A 20,133-nucleotide genomic window follows, 5' to 3' on the forward strand; every position below is an offset into this window, starting at 1 on the left:
ATGTGGGTTAATTAATGGGTAACTAAAGAAAGGCCCAACTATGAATCCAATTTCTGAGGGATAGAATTGAAAAGCAGATAAGCCATGATCATCTTCTGTTAAGACTTAGTCAGATAATCCTTGAGGTGTTCTGCACATTTCTGGTCTTCATCAAAGCAGCCTGCAGAGATATGGTACAATCAAAACACTGTAGTTCCAGGAGACAGATTTGGAAAAGGACCCATGAATGAATTCCACTCAAAAGCACCACCAATCCTTGCATGTTGCACCATCCTACTCCCCACCATCCCCAGTCGCTGCCAGATATTTTGCTTCATCTCTCAATGACGGCAAATGCACCTGCACAGGGGCATAAGAGCTCTCACGATTCCTCGCCTGCGATGTTCACCTCCACAAAAAGAGGAGTCCTGAATCAATGTTTAGGTAGGATCAATGTAAACGGTTAAAGCAATGGGAGGATGCCATTGCCAACTTTGGCCACTAGATGGTGGGTTATCTGGACTGATGAAAGGGGTAGCCTGAGATACACAAGAGACTGCTGATGCTGGAATGTGGAGCAACAAACAATCTGCTGCAGGACCTCAGCGTCCATGGGGCAAAGGAACTGCTGACGTTTCAAGTCAAAGCCCTGCATCTGAAAGGGGTAGCCCTGATTGTATTGATAAAAAAGGAGAGCAGGAGGCCATTTCTCAGCCAGTCTAATGCCATCCCAGATTAAAAATTGTTGGAAAAACTAATACGTCTGGCACTATTGCCCACAGAATACTTCTTTTTGTTTTAAATGTCATTAGTTGCCAACATGTTATTTCAATGTAATACCAACTCAAGGAAAGTCTTCGAATCATAAAACTGTGGTCATTGTACCAGTGCTGAAGTTTCTGTGAAATGACTTGAGGCACATTTTTCATTGTTGTTAAAACAATTGACTAAGCATTGGCTCCATGTGTCAGTTTTTGGAGACAAACGTGTGTCCAGAAAGGGAAAGCTGAGAGGGAAGAGGGAATAAGCAGCATGTGGAGGGAACTTAAATGCCAAAGGGAAAGTGAAGCATTAGAGAGGAGAGAGAGAGAGAGAAAGAGAGAGAGAGAGAAAGAGAACACACAGACAACAGGCACTGAGGGAGACCACTTCTCTAACTTCCACAGGGATTAACTCAGTATATCTACTTGTATGTACTTAAAAACATTCCTTAATCTAAAAGGAAATGCTACCTCACTGGTGATCTGCTAATTCAAATCTCCTCAGTGATCCTGAAAGGAAACAGCTGCCTTCTACTTTGATTAATTAGGCTGCAGATCCAAACAAGTTTAGCAGACAATGATCAGGAGATTCGGGAGTACCAATGACTTAATGCAGTGATATCCAATTTTTTGAATCTGCAGGCAGGGGAGCAAAGTCTTTTCTCAAAACTAGTGGTGGACATGATGTTTTTGGAAATGTATGTCCTAAACTAAAGCATCTGCAAATCTTGCAATGCAGCATATAACCACGACCACCAGAACATCAAAGAATGATATGGTGCACACTCAAAAGTAAAAGACCTCCACACAGATGAACTAAAATTCTTCTGCACAAAAAAGTGAGATTCTTATATAGAAGTTCCAAACCAGCAAATACAAATATGCAAATAATTCCTTATTTTCTTATTGTCTTCATCAGAATATTTCTCAGCCCCTCTGCATGTCATTAACCCCCTATTACCCCAATTTGATAAAAAGATTTAAAATAAAGAACCTTTGCACTCAAATCTTTAAAAAGCCTGTGCCATAAGTCTGATTGTTCTAAATCCACCGAAGATAGCTCTAATTTTCCACTGAAGGATTTTTTTAAATTTTAAATCAAGCAGATCAATGATTGCAAGTTACCTAGTCATCCTTTTTTTCCTCATATTAAGCCTAAAAATAGAGTTTGTACTGTTTCCTCAAGGAACTAGCCATGCTTTAAACTGGATTTGTACATTTAACATGAGAAGAAGCAATGGCAGGGAAAAGGAGTTCTTATTCCAGGTTTTGCCCATAGCCCATTTGTTTACCAGTCTAAGATATCAGAGTCAAAATATCTATTTAAAGAAAGCTTGAAAGGCCCAAAGACCTATTTTCCATCAGGTTATGATATGACACACTCTTTTATCTTAATGATAATCTGTGTGTTTTCTTACCGTGGATATTTATCTGAATTGAAAACAGTGTTCTGACTTTCTAGTTTATCAATTCTATTTTCAAAATGCAGCTAGGATCACTAGGGACGGTAAAAGCATCTCCACTGTGCGTTATTTTTAGCAAAGCTTTTGGAAATTTAAATATACAAATTCCATTAAAGTGTTATACTGAAAATAAAATGCAGTCGATCCCACAGTAAATGAAGAAAATAGGTTAACACTTCACGCGAGCACATCTCATCAAAACACAGTAAAATAAGCCATCTGAGAGTGTTTGCTGTTACACATAAAACAATTATTTTCAATTTCTCCAAAAGCATTTTATCATTAATTCCATGATGAAATTGTACTTTCATCTCTGTTGTTCATTGTAATAAGCCACCTGTCTACTGTGTTGCTGTATTCATGTTCCCACCTTCCCTTAGAGATAACAGAAGCTATAAGTATTGATGTAGAAAATGGTGCTTCATGAGTGGTTGGGGAATAATATGTAAAACTCAAGTCCGTGCCAGGTGAATTTTGTCCAATTCAATCTTTTGAATATGTTATATTTGTGCTCCGGCTTTAAAATCCAACCACAAGTGACCAGGATAACTTCTGAAAATATTTAAAGATATGTTTTAGTGTATTGTCCAATTAATGTGTGACGTGGAAGTGCTGTAATGTCTCATTATAGAATTATGAATATGTGGAAGATGAAATTCAAAAACCATTAACCCAGCATATAATTTCAATGTGGAACTCAAGTTTGTGCATGTACTGAGAAAAATGTTTATTCAACAGTCAGATTTTCTTGTATTCCAGTGTTCTGATTATGCTTAATCTTCTAAATATTATGGTTGAAGCATTAATTCTGTTTTTCTCTTTTCAGATGCTGCCCTGACTCATTAAGCATTTCTGACTTTTTCTGCTTCTTTTTCAGATTTCCAGTACCTGCTGCAATTTATTTTTTTATATATAGTTGCTTAACACTAAATAACCACAGATTTGCAAAGAAGCAAAGGTTGGGTATCCTGGATGGAGGGGGTGATAACTATTTAGACAGGAACAAGTATGCTTATATTGTAAGAGCCATCTTGGAACAACAGGTAAGTAAACTGACAGCTCTCAGCTTGCTGACTCAGCATTGTCACACACAGGGTGTGTAACAGGGTATTTTGTTTTTTTTTAAAAAAGATTATTGTTTTTCCCTTTGTAGCTTTCTTAACTGTATACATTTAGCAATCTGATACAATGTGAACTCATACTTTCTACAGCAGGGGCAACTTACAGAAAGAAGTGGAAGGAAGCACTAGATATTTTTTAGTGCTTACAATAGGCATACATTTGTAATTTGAAAACTATTGAATTGATTGTCTCCCAATTTTGAATGCCCCACAACCATGGAAACAAAGAGAGGGTGAGTGTGCATAATGGGCAGGGTCCTCTCTTCTCCATTTAAATGGTACGTACCCAGTTGCGTAATCCATCATGTAAAGTATAGGCTTAACTCATCGATTAGTTTCAGAAGATGACCAAAGAGAAGGCCCTGCTGCTTATCACTAGAAATGAACCACACAACCATTCTGTCTCATGCTTGCCTGACCAACTGGGCCAACACCATTTACAGTATGTTTGGTGAGTATGTCCTGCATGATTACATATCATAATAATTTATTTCTTTTTAATGAACCAATAAACCACACTATTCTGCAGTCCTGTCCACATAAACTGCATTGAGATGGAGTCAGAAGTTTATATCTCTGGCACACATTGCACTCCAGCACATGATCTTGCATTCACAGAAATGAGATAGCAGGGAATGTGCTTTTTGAGAAGTAACTTGACAGTGTTTCAGCCTGACCTCCAAGCTTCACTTTCTTTGGGCTTGATTTCCCTCTGTGAGTACCAGGTGCCGATTGTACTCTGCACCACACACGGATGAAGTGATTATTTTGGAACAAAAGGGCAGTCAGAAATAATGAGCATTCACTGAAGCATCCAATCAATGTCAATCCAATATTGACAAGCCTAGATAAGTACTGGGATTTGACTTCAATCCGATTGATAATGCAAGTTAAATTCATCTTCTGTAGAGGAGCTGCAAACTAGGCAGTAGATCACAGGCTGTTCACTCTCTGCTCTTCAAGATATGCTTCCAATAAGAGCTGTTTTCCACTGGGAGTTCTGAATCACTACAGCAGGTCTTTTTTTTGGGCAACAGATTCACCACTGGTTTTGTGCCCTGTCAAAGCTAATTTGACTCCCCACCCACCCCCCTACATAATTTATTGTTTTATTCCATGACACAGGATCGATAGGAGACTAAAAGCACCTTTGTACTTTCTATGAATATATAAGAAGTATTTATAGTCTGCACTTGGTCATATTATAAGCGATCTGGCTGTGCTTTATCCTGACACTGATCATCCTCGATGGAAAATAGTTTCATTCCCCAGCACTGCCTCTTGCAGCAACACGCCAATTTAAAATATCGATGTGTTATTGTTTAGGTTTAAGGCCAAATATGCTAGTTCATCAAAATCAGAGCTGTACTCATAAAAGGGCCTAGTTACATCCCCACTGTCTGCAACAGAAGGTGACCTCACTAAATGTCACGGGGCATGCTGCTGTCCTTCTTTCAAGTAAAATCCTTGGGCAGGGAAAACATATGTACACAAGATGGGAATCCAATCAGCTGCGTCCAACATTAGGCCAACCCTATGGCTTTGAAAGGATTTCTATAAGTCCCTAAAGAGGATTTTTACTCTGAACATTATGTTGAACAATATATTTGGAAGCAATTTTGCAGAATAACAACAAAGCCAAGGAATTCTGCTTTTGGCACTGCTGAAGGAAGTGAAGCAAAGAACAATTGTCCCATTTTGTACCAATGGCATAGCCTAGAAAATCACATTGGGGAATGTTTTGGGGGTTCCTTTGCATTCGCTCTCTAGCACTAGAGACTGGGGTTATTGTAAACAGGCTCTTAACCATAAGAGTTTTCTTGCTACAGGAATTGTTAGGTTAAGTGATCCACTGGAAAGACATTAATTGCATTGAATTTGATCGAAGGATCGTTGTATTAGTGATGTTAAGTCATCTAATGTGGGTGCCTCATCACAAGTCAGTGTCAGAAGGTTCATAGTGTCAGAAGTCTGTAATGTTTCCGAATATTTTTAATTTTTATTCATTGAAAGAACCTTAATAAGGATTACTTCAAAATCCACCTTCCTATTGAAGCTTCGTTTCATGCAGGTCAATTCACAGACTAGGAAGCCTGGCAGGTTTGTATTAGGTTTCAGATATAATGAAAGATAATTGATCTTTCAGCAACTCGCTGCTCTGACAATTCTATTCCTTTGAACTTCTTTGGGTGGGGTGGGGTGGGGGGAGGTGGTCTTGGAAAGTTAAGCTGATAGGTTTGGCTCCTGAAATGTGAGTCCTCAATGTTGACTAAGTGCTAACATTAGAGTTGGGGTTTCAAGGATGACATGCAATAAATATCAGTCAGTGAAGTTTGTCTGTAATTTGTTTTTTCTAAAAAGGAACAGGTTGAAGGGAGAAATACTCCACCTTGAGAGAATGCAGAAAAGTTGCTCTGTTTAAATCAAGTTAGATGAACTGGGGAGTTTGCAAACTCTGCCACTGTAAGTCATGCCGAGCACATCTATTACTCTGTATATCTTGCCTTACTGAAGAATAGAGAAGTTACATCAAATTTTATCCCATGCAATGATAACTCGGCCTGCTGTGGAAGAGGTTGAAGTGATCAACATGCAGACAAAACATTCATTGTCTAGGTCAAAATGGAATGCTACAGGTACATTTCCAGGATATTCTATTAGTATGGAGTGTATGAGTCAAATCCTAGAAGGGTAAAAGGCAAATGAGACTCTGGATACTAACAGGAGCCAACATACCACCTGGGATGTTGTTAAGCCTGGATCCATCTGAATCCATCCTCGTTATCCAAATCTTGCACCACTATGTAAACATGAAAAGAGATTCTCACCTATCCAGCTTTTTTATTTTAGCTTTAACTTGTCCGGCAGTGAGAAATGCAACTTAACCAGAAATGCTTAACAAAGTGGAAAATAAAAGCATGCCTATAAGTTAGAGAAATCTCACTTTCACTTCAACTAACAGTACTTTCATGAACTTTTACAAAACTGGATATATACTGGGATAGGAAACTCCAGGAAGCCCCAAGAAACTCTGCTTTGCTTTCTTTTACCACAAACTGTAAGCGTTAAGAGATTTTACTTGTTAATCATAAGGGAACATAGTTAGATAGGCCAGAAAGGATCACTCAGTGCGCATTCGATATAATGCAATAGGTTGCCCATTTTCATGGTATATTGATTACAGATTGCAGCCAGAGATAACTGTACTGTTCAGCATATGCAAGGCAGGACTCCCAGCTTTATAAGTTAGGTGCATTATTTTCTTAGGGAGCAGAGAGAGGGGCATAGTCAGACACAGAAGGTATAGTTAATGGGAACCATTGATAAGCAAGCACAGCCTTCAGCATGTGTATCCATATTGATATCAGAGAGCTCCCAGTCCATGATTGACCTTGCAAACGTAATTGGAAAATGAAATCGCCAAACACACATGTGTCAACAAAGATTGCTATCAGTTAGAATGGTGGCTCCCGTAATGTTTACACGGGCTGCAGCTACTTAAAGTAATTGGTTCTGAAAACTAACTATGGTATTTTTATAGATTCAGATTGGTCCACGTCCACTCTATCCAGACCTTTCAGCATTCGGTAGGTTTCAATGAGATCACCCTCATCCTTCTGAACTCCATCGAGTACAAGTCCAGAGCCATCAAACGCTTCTCATACATTTCATTCCCGGGATCATTCTTGTGAACCTCCTCCAGACCCTCTCCAGACCCAGCGCATCCTTCCTTAGAAATAGGGCCCAAAATTGCTCACAATATTCCAAATTCAGTCTGACCTATGCCTTATAAAGTCTCAACAGTACATCCTTATCATGAAGTTAAAGTGGGGAAAATCCTGACCTTCAATATATATATATCTATAGAGATATATATTGTTCAGTATCAGAACTGACGGCAATTGTGACATGATCAGGAGATATTCAGGGATACTTGGCCAGAGGTACCCAGAACATAATGCACTACATTGGGACAGAGAGCTGTTAACAAGAAGCCACTTGTACACCTTGAGAATTACAGGAAAACCAGCAAACACTGATGAGGTAAGAGTAAGCGGAACAACAGATGAATGGACGATAACTTGGTGTGAAATCACTAGATGGCTGTTCTCAGCCATCGAAAGGAAGCAGGCAAGAAATGAACAAATCAGGGATTAGGTGCACAATACATTTGAGAATCAAGGGAGCTGGCACCTTTATAATACAGAAATGCAAGAGAGGCCCTCTGTCTCAAACTTATGCATAGGACCATGGGAGGTCCTTTGTGGTACATGAACACCAGCATCAGCACAAATGGTCATTGTCACATCTAATGGGCTGCCAATCACTTCTCACACATTATCCTTGTATCCAAAATATATAAAGCACCATGTTACTTTGATTCTCAGGGAGACTGTCCCACCTGATCCTTTGCATATGCTCATATTGAGATTCTTTTTCTCTGTAGCTGTGACACTTTACTCTGTACTGTTATTGTTTTTACCTGTACTACTTCAATGCACTCTGTGCTAACTCAATGTACCTGCACTGTGTAATGAATTGACCTATACAATCTGTATGCAAGACAAGTTTTTCACTGTACCTCGGTACAAGTAACAATAATAAACCAATACCAATACCAAATAAAAGCTTGTTGCATTTACTGTTCAGGTGTCTGACTGGTGCTTCATCCTAACATGTTCATTAAATAAAATTTCCTTTCCTTGATACTATGTTGATTCTGCCAAATAGTATTATAACTATCATATTGCAATATGATAATCGTATTCTAGGGCCAGAACTACTCAAGTTCAAGTTTATTGTCATGGGCAGACATACCCAGGGCACAGATGCCATTTTATGAAATGCTCATTTAATCCTCGAAAGTCATCTGGAGAATTCCTCTGCTAAAAGTCAGCAACCTCTCTCCACCAGTGGGAAAGCACTGGACAGAACCAGGCCAGGCAAAGCAAACACCCAGGATGATTAGTTTACCTGCAGTTTCACAGGATTTCATACATTAGGTTTTTCAATGTGTACTTCGTGTTGGTTGGAGCTCCAAAGTGGCGACATGGATGCCAAATCAGTTTGAACCATTGGCTCAACATGCTTCTGACTATGTTAGGCATGTGTGCACTGACCCCATTCCACCGGTGGCATCTGACTTGCTTCACATCTGAAGTGTATGTGCATAGTGAAGGCATCACTTTGAAATCCTAAGGCCACACGCAACAACCAAATGGCATTACTGAGCACAATTTCTTACGTACTAACTTTGACACCCCAAAAGCTGGGTCGCAGCAACTGGCAGGTCACTGGTCCTTTAGAATCAATGAAGTCTTTCTCAAGCACAGGAATTGTGCAAGAGCTGGTTAATGTGTACACCGAGTTAAAGTGTAATGAACACATCTTATTGTTTTGAGGTTACATGCTGAGAAGTAATTAAAAATAAAGCGGGTAAATCTGGATGAAGTTACAAAACTGGTGGAATAAATTAACATTCTTCAGATAGTGAAAGTGGTCTCTACTGAAGCATTGTTGCACAGTATTGACCCCTGCTCCTACAAGTACTGCCACAGTCAATTAGTTACATCTAATTTAATTTGTGATCAGCATCTTCCAGTAGAGTGTCACTTATGTAACCTTCACTAATTGTCTGTCGCAAAAATGTTTGCGAAGTCATTAGAATGAGAGGCGCACTTTTGAATGACGATCTGTGTCTACAAGTGCCAAAATAATCTTCGCAATTATTTTTAGTATAGATGATTCCCTTCACATCAATCACACTTCACCAGTCTAACTGCCTAATACTGAATATTTTAGACAATTGAAAAATGGACATTTGAGATGATCTCATCATACATCACCTGCAGTTCCATTGCCACAAAGAAAAATTCAGATTCAAGATTGACTGTAATATTGCTGGTCTAGAAGTTATAACTAACCAAGCAGAACAAGAGTTCAACAGACCATTTTGCACAGCCTTTGTAAATTTTGACTAGGACAGCAGTTTTATCAGCCATAAGGTTCATAAGGAGAAGTGCTGTACGCAGCATCCAAGAGCTATATTACAGTGAATCAAGGGATGGTCTTTACTACAATCACAGGATTTAGAGGAGGAATTGAAATCAAGGTCAGCTTTGTCTGCCAGAGACTGTAGCACTAGCATGGCAAAGAGTGGGAAAGAACTTGATTATCTTTCCTGAAGTAGTTATGGTTTGATGCCACAATGAATTGCTTGTGAAGGCTTCCTTAAAAACTCCCTCTTTAATCAAGTATTTGGTTTCCTGCTTTAATATCTTCTCATGTGACACAGAGACAGATATTTTACTGCAGTCATTCCTATGAAGCATCTTGGGATGTTTCAAACATTGTAAGTGCCATAGAAATGCAAGTTGTTGTTGTAAAGGGCAAAAAAAAACAGCAGCCAAAGCTCTGCTTTAATATGATTGCATTTAGCAGCTCCAACATGTGATTTAATGTCTGAGCAAAAAACAAAGATAAGTCAGGATGTCGGGGTGATCGAGGGGCCAGGCATGATTGACAGATGTTTTATGAGAAGAAGCAAAACATCATTTCCACATTTAATGAAAATGACCGCAACAACTTGCATTTATATAGCACTTCAAATGTCATGAAACATCACAAGTTACTTCACGGGAATGATTATCAAAAAATATCTGTCTATTAGGGCAGCACAATGGTACAGGTAATAATGCTGCTACCTCACAGCTCCAGAGATATAGGTCCAATCCTGACCTCTGGTGCTGCCTCTGTGGAGTTTGCACTTTCTCCCTGTGATCAGATAGGTCCCCTCCAGGTGCTCCAGTTTCCTCCTACATCCCAAAGACATGCAGGCTGGCCTCTGTAAATTACCCCTAGTGTGTAGGTAGGTGGTAGAATGTAGGGGAAGTTGATAGGAATGTGAGGAAAATAAAATGAGGTTATTGTAGGATGAGTGTAAATGGGTGCTTGATAGTCAACATGGACTCGTGGGCTGAAGGACCTGTTTCCGTGCTGTATGATTCGATGACTCTATAGCTTGTTAAGGCAATCAGAGGCTGATCAGGAGACTGTTGGGATTGTCAAATCTACAGGTAACAAAGGCGTGGTGGTTTCAGCAACATGTGAGCTGTGACAGGGAGGAGCCAGGCAATGTCACAGTAACGGCAATAGATCATCTTTGTGATGGAACGAACACGTGAGCTAAAACACACCCTGCAGTTAAACATGTCACCATATTTGCAAACATTTGTTTTGGCCACAATTGCCAGGGAGGGGGCTCAGAACAAAAGACTGGAATACGCAGCCCTTGATCCTGACTAACATTACATCGTTAAAGGCAGGGCAATTGCAGGAGTTGAACCCAAAGCTGATGTAGGGGAATTCAGCTCAAATATCTGAAGAGCAGTCCTGGAGGAAACGCCCCTGATACTCTCGACTGACAAGCAGTGCTGTTAAGTGCCATTACCTGATGAATCCAACCGTTTGCACCTTTTACCTGCAACATTTCCATGAACCTTGCCTAATATGTTAAAAGCAAAGTGATTGTTAAAATGAAGGTAGGTTTCGTAATGATATCTAAATGACCAACCTGCCTTCCATAAGCAGATTGGTCCCCAGCTATAGTATAACGTGCTGAGAATGTCCCACAGCCTTGCTATCAGCAACACATAACACAGACAAAGAAACATAATTTCATGCCTCCCCCACCTTCTCTACAACTGAAAACCAACTTGTTTTTTCTCTTTCATGGTTCTGATGAAGGGTCTTTGACCTGAAATGTTAACTCTATTTCTCCTTCCACAGATGCTGCCTGACCTGCTGAGTGCTACCAAGTTTTTTTTTCTGTTTTTATTTTGGTCACCAGCTCCTTGTCCCTCCTACATTAAAACTAGAAGTGGATGGGTTCAACATAAGGTGGGGCCAGATTCTGCTCTAACTCCATCTACAAGTTTGCAGATGATCCCACCTTTGTAGGCCGTATCTCAAACAGCGATGAGTCGGAGTACAGGAAGGAGATAGAGAGCTTAATGGAATGGTGTCATGACAACAACCTTTCCCTCAATGTCAACAAAACTATAGAGCTGGTCATTGACTTCAGGAAAGGGGGCAGTGTACATGCACCTGTCGACATCAATGGTGCTGAGGTCAAAAGGGTTGACAGCTTCAAGTTCCTGGGAGTGAATCTCACCAACAGCCTGTCCTGGTCAAATCACGTAGATGCCACAGCCAAGAAAGCTCACCAACTCCTCGACTTCCTCAGGAGGCTAAAGAAATTTGGTTTGTCCCCTTTGACTCTCACCAACTTTTACCGATGCACCATAGAAAACATCCTATTTGTATGTATCACGGCTTAGTACGGCAACTGCTCTGCCCAAGACTGCAAGAAGTTGCAGAGAGTTGTGGACACAGCCCAGCGCATCACGGACACCAGCTTCCCCTCCCTGAACTCTGTCTTTACCTCTCGTTGTCTTGGTGTAGCAGCCAGCATAATCAAAGACCCCACCCACCCGGAACATTTTCTCTTCTCTCCTCTTCCATCAGGTAGAAGATACAGGAGCCTGAGGGCATGTACCACCAGACTTAAGGACAGCTTCTACCCCACTGTGATAAGACTATTGAACGGTTCCCTTATACAATGAGATGTACTATGACCCCACGATCTACCTTGTTGTGACCTTGGACCTTATTGCACTGCACTTTCTCTGTAGCTGTGACACTTTACTCTGTACTGTTATTGTTTTTACCTGTACTACATCAATGCACTCTGTACTAACTCAATGTAATTGCACTGTGTAATGAATTGACCTGTACAAACAGTTTGTAAGACAAGCTTTTCACTGTACCTCGGTACAAGTGACAATAATAAACCAAACCAAACCAAACCAAGCCACTTGTGCCTCTTATCCAACCCAACACACTCAGTTTTGGGAGCTAAGACTTTTCCCACTGTGGATGTGAGATATTAAGAAATGAGCAGAAGGTTAATATATTAGCTGATGAACTGGGAATGTTGGGGTTGATTGTTCAAAGTCATTTAGGATCTTATTAGTGCCAGCAGGGCCAGCGGTGGAGTCACAACTGAGGGTGAAAACCAATCCGAAAGTGTGGTTGGTATCAGTCTAAGATATTGACAAATTTGAATTTTTTTGTCAAAAAGCTGAAGTGTTCCGGAGAGTTATCAAGGTCAGGAGAGTAACAGAGACTGGAGGTGAATTCAGTGAGATCAGGAAAAGATATTTTTAGCCATAGTGGGTTAAGGTCAAATGATTCAAGAGTGCTAAGGTGAGCAGCAGGAAGCTGCACAAAAGACTGCAATGCAGGACTGTGTCAGATACAGTAACCTGTGGAGTGAACGGATTTCCTGCCAAGTAGAATTCTGATACACAGGACAAGTAATTCATGAGTCCTGTAAATCTTGATAGACTGTCTGGACCAAAGTTTACACGTGAATTATTATCTTTATGTTCCTAAAACTGACAATTGTTACAAATTTTAATATTTTCCTATTTATATTAAATATTCAGTGAGAATTATTAAAGCATGATATTAATCATGGACATTTTGGAATTGTACATCTTCCTGTAACTGTACCTCAGCTTGTTGCTGAATACTAATTACTTCTGTTTGCTCTTTATTTCTTTCTGTGCACGCTTCCTGCAGTTTATCTTGTCATCACATATTTGATGACCTTTCTCACTCTGTCTGGTTTCCGGAAAAATTGTGTCAGCGGACATGATGACAGTGCACACAGAGTGATTTCAACTCCAATAGTTAAAGGGATACATGCAGATTAAAGGAATTGGGAGTCAAGGAGAAGGTGGTGACGGAGTGGCTGTGCCTCACTTCCATGACATCTCTTTGGACACGCTGCCGGGAGTTTTGAAGATTCCTACGGATCTTCAATTACTGTTCCCTAGCAACAAGAGGAAGAAGCCAGCTGCAACCATCGAAAATGCCTGGTTGGAGATGGCTCAAGATGTCAGCAGCATGAATATGGTGCCACGGTCCCCTGGCCATAAAAATTTAAAACACGTCACATCCTTGACACCTGAAAAACTATCCAGACTAATCCCACTTTCCACCTCATGGTCCATGGTTTTGAAGTTTTCAGGTGGATATTAAAAATGTGTCTCAACCACCATTTCAACAATGTGTCCCAGACCCCCACACCATCTGTCTACAAAAAAAAGCCCTCAACCCCTTCCAAATCATTCTATTATGTACCTTAAGTCAAAACCTTTGGCTCTATTACAGGCTCCTATAAGAGAAATATGTCATCTGCACTTCTCTCTCCAGGTCATCATAATTTTGTGCACATGATTAAATCTCTCCTATGTCTCTTCAGTTTTAAGCCAAATAATTCTAACCTCAGACAATCTTTCTTTGTAGTTGAAACTCTCCAGTCCTGGCAACATCCTCGTAAATCATCCCTCTCTACTGCCATCACATCCTTCCTGTAACAGTGCCCAAACTGGATGCTGTACACTCTCTGTGACTTAACTAGTACTTTACACAGTTCAACAATGATCTCTCTGCTCTTGTATTCTTTGGCTTGATAATTAAAAATGAAAATATACTTTCTATTTTCATGCTCCCACCTTCTATCTGTGCTGCTCCGTTCAGGGCTCTGTGAATGTGAACTCCAAGATCCCGCTGTTCCTTTATATTTCTTAGTATTCAATGATTTATTTTGTATTCCTTTGTCTTGTTTGCCCTTCCAAACATATAAACTCACACAGCTCCAGAGTTTCTTCCAATTGCCAGTTTTTGCCCACCTGAGGAGTGTGTGACAGCTTTCCTGAAATGTTTATATCATTACAAATTTCTTTTGCATTTCTTTAAATCATTGATCACATAAAGCAAAAGAGCTAGCACTGATGCCTAGAAAACTTCAAGTTAGATTTCCATTCACAATAATTCCCTTCCACCATTAACATTTAGAGTCACAGACTCAGAGAGAATGAAAACTGGGCCTTTGGCCAACCATCAAATAACTATCTGTACTAATTTACCAGCACTCAGCCCATAGCCTTTTATGCCATGGCACTTCAAGTGTTCATCTAGGTATTTCTTAAACATTCTGAGAGTACCTGTCTCCACCACCTTCTCAGGCAGTGCATTCCAGATTTCAACTACACTCTGGATGAAGACATTCTTCTTCAAATTCCCTCTAAATATCCTACCCCTTACTTTATGACTTCTGGTTACAGATATCTCTCCCATGGGGAAGTATTTCCCAGTATCAACCTTGTCCATGACCCTCGTAATTTTGTATAGTTCAATAGCCACCCTGTCAGCCTGCTCCATTCCAAGGAAAACAAACCCAGCCTATCTAATCTCTTAGGTCTCTCCTCATAACTGAAATATTTCATCCCAGGAAACATCCTGGTTAATCTTCTATGCACCCTCTCCAGTGTAATAACTTTCTTTCTGTAGTGTGATGAGCAGATATGCACACAGTGCCATGGCCTAACTAATGATTTAAATAGTTGTATCATTAACTCCGTGTTCTTATATTCTGTGCCTCTGCAAATCAAGGTAAGTTTTCTATATGGCTTCTTAACCACCTTACCTCCTTTTACTGCTGCCTTCAGGTATAACAAGGTCCCTCTGTTCCTCATTACTTCCCGGGAACCATTATGTATATCCTTGCCTTATCAGTCTTCCCAAGTTGCACGATCTCACACTGATCTGGAGTAAATTCCACCTGCCATTGCTCTCCCTATCTTACCAACTCCTCCATTGCTTTCTGTAGCATAAAACTTACCTTCCTCACAATCAACCATGCCACCACTTTCCATATCATCTGCAGACTTACTAATCACACCTCCTACATTCATACTCAGATCATTAGTTATATAACAGCACTGATCACAGTCTTCCAATTACAAAAACAGTCCTCGACCATCATCCTCTGCCCCTTATCACCAAGCTAATTTTAGATCCAAATTGTTCTGAATCCCTTGGACCTTTTCAACCTCCCTTCAAAGACATTGTCAAATGCCTTACTGAAGTCCATATAGACTACATCAACCAAACTGCCCTCATCAAAACACAATTATCTCTTAAAAAGTTCAATCAAATTAAAACATTCAGGTTCTCCCCTTAACAAAGCCATGCTGACCATCCATGATTAATCCCAACCTCTCCATGTGCTCATTAATCCTGTCCCTCAGAATTTCTTCCATTTTGATTCCTGTACTTAACCAATTTTGGATCTGGCTTGCAACTTTTCCATGAATCCCATGGGCTTTTACTTTATTAATCAATCAGATGTGTCGGACTTTGTCCAAAGCCTTGCTAAAATTCATGTCAACTGCATCAAATGTTCTGCCCTCAACAACCCTCCCTGTTAGAGGAACATGACCTTTCCTTGAGAAATCCTTAAGCTAAAAAACTGCAGAGGCTGGAAATGTGAAATAAAAACAGAAGATACCTGAATACTCAGCAGATCAGACATATCTGTGGAAAGAGAAACAGATTTAATGCATCAGATGAAAGGTCGTCAATGTGAAAATTTTTTCTCCCCAGTGATGCTGTCTGATTACTGAGGATTTACAGCATTTTCTGTTTTTACTTATCAAAACCACCCTGACTTTAATTAATTATTCCTTGTTATTTTGAGTGATTGATACTATCCTCTAGAATGTTCCCATCATCGAGGTTTGGCTGACTTATCCATTACACTCCAGTCCAATACTTTGCATTACCATTCCTTTACTGCAGTGACTCCATTGTTTCCTTCATTTGAGAAGATTGACCTAAAGTATTCCTTGAGAACCACCCCTTTCTGGTTAGCCTTTTAATCTCTAATAGGTTTTATTCTTTCTTTAGCTTTCTGTTTACCCTTTAAGTATACATTAAATGTATTTGGGTATTCCTTATTTTCACTTCCCATTATTTTCTCAAGCACCCTTTCTGTTGTCTTAGTTTTGTTTCGAATTCCTTTCCTTTTGATAGACCTCTAGGTTTACTGCAACAATGGGCTCATGGTATGTGCTCTTTACTTCTCCTTATTCTATCTTGACACTTGGAAGGCTCTAAATTTGGGGACCCAAGCCTTTCCTTTGTGGCAATATGTTGAATCTGAAACCTCACTTTCTCTTCTTGAATGCTTCATACTAAAAAAAACTATTTAGCTGTATTTCCAGTCTGCTTTTTCTAAATCACACCACAGCTTAGTAAAATTGGCCACTCTCAGAGGAGAACCATTGGTCCTGCCCTGCCTTTGTCCTTTATCATGACTGTGCTAAGCCTAATTGACACCTAATTACTGTGGCAAAATAAACTCCCAATCATATTCCTTCCACCTATCCAGTTTCAGTTCAGCAGTACAGTTCAAGACATAAAGACATAAAAATTACTATAAGTTACAAAGATAAATAAATAATGTGAAAGAGGAATAACGAGGTAGTGTTCATGGGTTCATGGACTGTTCAGAAATCTGATGGCGGAGGGGAAGAAGTTGTTCCTGAATTATTGAGTGTGGGTCTTCAGACTCCTGTACCTCCTCCCCAATGGTAGTAACATAAAGAGGGTATGTCCCGGGTGGTGAGGGTGCTTAATGATGGATGCCTCCTTCTTGAGGCCCTGCATCTTGAAGATGTCCTTGATGGCGGGGAGGGTTGTGCCCACGATGGAGCTGGCTGAGTCTACAACCCTCTGCAGCCTCTGCGACACATATCAGTGATAATAAACCTGATCTGATTCTGATTCTGAGAACTTCTCCCAGTTGTGTGGATGATATATATCAGCAAAAAAAACCTCTGAGCCTCAGATGTACTTTCACATTATGAGCATAGGATATGGCTACTGATACTGCTGTTTCAGGAATAATGGCAAGCCTTACCACTTTCCGTTCCTATTGGTATATAATAGGACAAGCTTACAATATTTGGAATTTATACTTATTCTAAAAGTATTGTTAATTCAGTGGGGGATATTTAATTGTTTTGGATAGAAAGAGAGAAATACAACTATGTCTGCTCTGGAAATGAAAATAAAGGATCACTATTTTGTTTAACTTGTCAACATCAATAAGTTGCCTGGCTATTAAATGGTGTTTTCTTTTTTCAGATGCATGTTTGCAGATGCATGTTTGCAATATATTCTACTTTTATTTCATATTTCAATTATTTTGCATTTAAATAGCTCATTTCATTTCCTATATGCTATGGGGGGCATGTGCTTGTTTGTAACTTGTATTATTTTACCTCAACAGATTTAGAAAATTCTTGCCATCAGTTAGTGCATGCACTTTTTTATTTCATGTTGGCCACTCACAAATTCCTGCATGAAGAATTCCCACAAAACAGCTGGGATTGTTCTCTCTTGTGCAAAAACATTTAGAACATAGAACAGTATAGCACAGTACAGGCCCTTCGGCCCACAATGTTGTGCTAACATAGCTAATGCCTCCTACCTACAGAATGCCCATATCCCTCCATTTAAGGGAAGATTTGATAGATATGTTCAAAATTAAGAAGGGTTTTAATATGTAAAAAATATTAACCACTTTCAGTGACAGATAAGTCAATAGTCATGTGATATGAGGAAAAACAAAGTACAAAATAAGTCATAATGAAATGGATTCACTGCTGAAAAGGGTGGTGGTGAGAGAAAACATAATAGATGGATAAATGCATGAAAGATGGAAATTTGCTGGGCTCTGAGGATAGAACTGGAGAGCAGGATTTAATTAAAAGACTCTTTTAAAATACAGCTAATGGGCATTGGAACCCAAGGTCTGCTTTTGCCACATGGTTCTAAATTCTGTCCTTTCTGATTTAAAATTCTGAGCTGGATGATTTGAAATTCTCAGCTCTATGATTCTAAATTCTGCACCACATAATTTTAAATTTTATGATTTGTGATCCTAAATTCTGTGCTATATATTTCTAGATAACTTTGAACTAGAATGCATTGTCATTGTATTCATTGCATTATCATTGTATCCCCAAGCACTTACCTAAATCAAGAAGAGAATAAGTGCTGGAGGCATAGAGGCTGTGCATGGTGAATAGTACATGGTTGTAGGTTTGAATCTATCATTGATTGTTAAAAGATTATATGCATGGTTAGGAGCGTTACCATGCACACTTTGCTCCTTGAAGAGTGTTAACTGCGATGCATAAAACCTCAAAAGCACTAAAATTTGCAAAGGAATCCTAATGTATCCAAAATATATTTTAAAAAATTCATTTTAACAGAATTTGAGAAGGCCAAATAAGCCCACATAAGTTGGTCATCTCAACCATGTTATCAAAAAGAGTAAGGCCATATGTAAATATTTGAATATCAAAAAGAATAAAGGAACAATTAGCAACTGAAGCATTTGTGTTATCCTTATCTCTAGTAACAGATTGCAGAGTAAAATCATTCATTACAATCTAAAAATATAGAGTAAATAATCCAATGCTCAAATCCTATTATAATTTAGTTCTGAATTATTGATAAGCAAACAACCTCTCATGATAATTGGGGTATTTGTAAAATAGGACTTCACTATATTTGCATATCAATCGTGCATTGTGGATGTAAAGTTAATACCAGAACTGATAGTTTATTAACAGGCAACAACCCATGACAGCACAAGAGTAAACCAGACCTTTCTTATTCATAACACACAATGCATTAAAACAGCATTATCTGTGAATTCCTATGCCTTACTTGTTATCAGAATCGCTGCTTCTGTGCAGTGCCGTGCTTGAAGGTATATACATTTTTCCTCAAACCTTAGCAGAAAATGAGCATCTGACACGATTATTTTGAGCCTGACTGTGAGATAAATCCAGGGTATGCAACCATCAGCTTAAATTAAAGAGAAGGTTCTGAACAGCACAAAATGTTAAATCTTGAACTCAGCCAAAATGCCACCAGTGCTTTCAAGCATGGATTGAAAGGCGACATCAAAAAGACGCTTAATTGGTTTGTGGGAGCATTTTTTTTTGCTACTGTTCCGCACAGTCATTCACTGTGCACAAAGGATGTAACTATGAATTCATCATTTCCATGAAGGACTGCAGCGGAATGATAAATAGAAGATTTAAACTGTTTTATGTGCGCATACTGTGAGAGAAATTAAATTACATGATAAAATGCATCTAAAAGACTTACACAACAGTGCAACTAAATTAAAACTTTATTGTCTTCATAATGATTTCATCCATCAATATAATGTGTATGGGAAGCAGCTTTAATACGAAGCAATGCTTAGGGAGGCTTGTTTTGTTCTCACCACACATTGCTTCTTCCTGAGAATGTGCTTCTGCTTTCATTGGTGAATAACATTGTAAATGAACATCACAGTATATCAGAATTTCTACCGATTACAACCAAGATCACTTTCAATGCAAATGAAACCCTGAATCCCCTACAGCAATCATTTGGGGCACAGGTCAAGAGTTTATCTACATCAACATTTTTATCCAAATAATCCCACAGGAACAGCATAAGGGTCCTAAATGTTTGCAGGCCTCTACAAACTTGCAAAGCAGTTGAACATTGGTGGGATAGTGCCAGCTGGCACACCCATGGGCAACTATCAGATCGCTTCAATGAAAGGGTTAGTGGCAGTGCACCCTTAACTTCTGCACCCACACATTGCAATAAGGACGCCAGTGAACTGTTGTTCTGCCTGGGACTCCCTAATGAGTTCAGGAATGAAGGACCAGATACATTTCATGACCCATCTAGCAAAGTGTCCTTCAATTTAAAGGGCTTGCTGACCTGGATGTAAAAGGAAAGTTTTTTTTTCTTTAACTTAGTTAATGTTTTTAATTAATTTGTGTGTTTTATTTTAGTTTTTTTTAGAATTTCTTTAAT

At 39.3% G+C, this 20,133-nt stretch overlaps 1 long non-coding RNA gene across 1 annotated transcript in view; it reads right to left on the reverse strand.

Moving 5' to 3' along the window:
* The window catches only part of LOC127574622 (uncharacterized), a 172,158-nt gene extending 153,091 nt beyond the window's left edge, over positions 1 to 19,067 (reverse strand). Inside the window, exon 1 of the long non-coding RNA XR_007956937.1 lies at positions 18,979 to 19,067. This is a non-coding gene — a long non-coding RNA (uncharacterized LOC127574622). The remainder of the gene's footprint in view (positions 1 to 18,978) is intronic.
* Between the last annotated feature and the right edge of the window lie 1,066 nt (positions 19,068 to 20,133).

The sequence above is a fragment of the Pristis pectinata genome, chromosome 1 (assembly GCF_009764475.1).
Source record: "Pristis pectinata isolate sPriPec2 chromosome 1, sPriPec2.1.pri, whole genome shotgun sequence".
NCBI lineage: Eukaryota > Metazoa > Chordata > Chondrichthyes > Rhinopristiformes > Pristidae > Pristis > Pristis pectinata.